Below are 3,156 nucleotides of genomic sequence, written 5' to 3'. Positions count from 1 at the left end.
TCACTATTATCGTCACCATCTATACTATAATGCTGCTGTTTTACCTTCTACATGGGCTTACTGATTACATCTGTTATCGTAATAGTTAAAACCGCTGCAATCCAGTATAGATGGTGAAAAAAATAATTTATTCGGTCATGAAACATGCATATTTTAGTCTGAAATAGATTCACTTTTTTCATCACCATCTATACTGGAATGCTGAGCCTTTACTTTCCTTGGTTAGCATGCTGGCTCCGTTTATGATATTGAGTGTGCATAGCATGCAGGCTCAATACGTAAAAATGAGCGTGCATAGCATGTTGGTGTAGTACATGTCCAACCCTGTGCATAACATGTTGCTTCAGTATGTGGCAGAAAGCTTGCATAAAATGTTCATGTCTGTGTCAACCCATATAAAATTATAGTTCCTCATGATATTAGTTATTTGTCAATAATAACTATACATTATGAGAAGAACATGATTAGTAATACAGTAATTATAAAATAATTATTTATTTCTAATAAAGGCTTGTCGAAGTGATGAACCCACAGCGGATGAAAGGGAAGAATTTTATCAAATTGATGATACTTCAGAGGAGGTAAGCCACATTATGTGTGTGTATATATATATATATATATATATATATATATATATATATATATACACACACTAAATTATTTATTTTTTAATTATTTTCGAATTTTGTAAAATGTTTCATTATTTTCTTCATAGGAAGTTAATATTGAAGAAGAGGAGTCAGAAACAGAAGAGAGTGAGTAGGAAACCATTACTCCTATTCGTGAAGATACTCCAGTAAGTATCAAGTATTTGTTGAAGTAATTTTAGCAAATAGCACTTTTTACTGTTACAGGGCTACATACACATGGCAGAATTTATGCTTGTTATCCTAAATAATCCTAAATTCTTTTTGTTTTGTTTTTTGTTTTAGGAAACAAAAGCACTGAAGGCTCGTTTGAGGAAAAGGGCAGAGGAACACGGAGAACTGCAGGAAGACTGCTTTCAAAAAGACCCGGAGTGGTCAAGTGTAGAAGATATACCAACTGAATCAAATTACAAGCATCCTCACATTGGTAATACCCGTTGGTGCCAATGCAACAACTGCACGTCCATGAAAACGAGGGATGAAAGTTTATGCTGCCAGGAAGAGGATGCATTGAATCCCCACTTTGATCGAGGGATAACATGCATCCTTGATCACGAGGAGCTGCGAAATCTACGTCTCCAAAAAAAATTCTAGAATTGATGGCGGAATTTAGAAGAAAAACCGAAATCGGTAATATTTTTGTAAATAAAAGTAAACATATTTACAATAGGATACTTTCTTTTTTAGATACAGAGAAATCTAAATGTCACACTTGCTGACTTTTAGGAAATTTGTCATTCAACTCTCTCTGACTCCTGAAGAGCAGCCTGGGCTCACTGCTATTCAAGATACTGAGAAAGCTGAATTATAATATTATTCACGGTAAACACATGTGTATGATTAATTTCAAATGTTCATTTGTTCATTATATGTACTCTCTGCAGGGAATGGACTATCTTCTAAGCAATGCCACTATATGATAGTTTACATCCATAATATCTAGCTCATTTCTCTTTACATCAAGTTCACTAATTGTTTTATAAAATCAACAGATATAAAACTATTAAAAAAAAAATTCTGAAAAAACAAGTTATTGCAATTTATGCTTATGGATAGGCAATGGCTACTTCAAAAGTGTATATTGATGCAAGTTTGCCTGACTTGCATGCTTTATTCCTAAAAATTTAAGGCTTCAAAGTCACGCCTAATCACATAATTATCCACATTACATGATTTATGGCATGCATATATAATACACAAGCATAAATCAGTATAATTTCATGAGCTGGCCATTTCGTTTGTTTTTATATGTCTACAGAGTATGTAATATATATATATATATATATATATATATATATATATATATATATATATATAGAAAAGTAAAGATGATGCAGCACTCCACAATAATGCATAAGGTGGTATTTATTCCAGCATGTTCAAAGACAATGTTTCACCAGTCTCTCACTGGCTTTCACTTGAGAAAGCCAGTGAGAGACTGGTGAAACGTTGTCTTTGAACATGCTGGAATAAATACCACTTTATGCATTATTGTGGAGTGCTGCATCATCTTTACTTTTCTGGATTGAGGAACCAGTGGACCCAGGTTCCAGGAATGCGTGCACCCCATCTCCTTTTTCATTTTCTTCTCCTACTCTGGACGACTGAGGTGCTACCTTTATCTTTTTGCTATATATATATATATATATATATCTTATCAACGATCTATTTTATGATACTAATTATTATTATTATTATTTTTTAACAGTGTACTAAGGAAGGCCGCTTACAGATCATATTCTTGTTTCGCCCATGGGCACTTGGGACCCAGTAGAAGAAAACCCATTCCCTCTTGTGTTGTCAATTATATAAGAGCTCAATTTCCTGACCCGGACGGTCAATACATAGGTTTTCTATGGCATGGGGAATACACGGCAAGTGATATGGCTGCAGACGTGTACGGTATTTTTCGTCCTATAGGACGCACCGGCGTATAAGACGCACCCAATTTTTAGGGGCAAAATCTAAAAAAATTTAGATTTTGAACCCAATAGAGGTCTTCAACCTGCGGACCTCCAGATGTTGCAAAACTACAACTCCCAGCATGCCCGGACAGCCAACGGCTGTCCGGGCATGCTGGGAGTTGTAGTTTTGCAACATCTGGAGGTCCGCAGATTGAAGACCACTGTAGGAGGAGGTAATACTCACGTGTCCCCACCGCTCCAGACCCGTCACCGCTGCCCTGGATGTCGCTCCATCGCTGTCGCCGTGTCCCCGTCGCTCTGGAACGTCTCTGCTGCCGGCCGGGTATCCTTGCTCTCCGTCGCCGCCATCACGTCGTTATGCACGTATGCGACGACGTGATGACGAGGAAGGAGAGCGCCGGCATACAGGGGATCCCTGAACAGAGAAGACACCGAGGAGGCAGGTAAGGTCCCCCCGGTGTCCTGTAAGCACTAACCCAGCTATTCAGTCGGGCTGTTCGGGACCGCCACGGTGAAATCACGGCGGTCCCGAACAGCCCGACTGAACAGCCTTGATCAGCTTTGATCGCCGCGTCTGAAGGGTT

At 38.4% G+C, this 3,156-nt stretch overlaps 1 long non-coding RNA gene across 1 annotated transcript; it reads left to right on the top strand.

Moving 5' to 3' along the window:
* The first annotated feature begins 453 nt into the window (after positions 1-453).
* Positions 454-1,269, top strand: LOC130301530 (uncharacterized). Its single transcript, XR_008851987.1, has 3 exons — positions 454-581; positions 716-796; positions 933-1,269. It is a non-coding gene; the product is annotated as an uncharacterized LOC130301530 (long non-coding RNA).
* The last annotated feature ends 1,887 nt before the right edge of the window (positions 1,270-3,156 follow it).

The sequence above is a fragment of the Hyla sarda genome, chromosome 1 (genome assembly GCF_029499605.1).
Source record: "Hyla sarda isolate aHylSar1 chromosome 1, aHylSar1.hap1, whole genome shotgun sequence".
In the NCBI taxonomy this organism is placed as follows: Eukaryota; Metazoa; Chordata; class Amphibia; order Anura; family Hylidae; genus Hyla; species Hyla sarda.
This window is presented reverse-complemented; position numbering and strand designations above follow the sequence as displayed.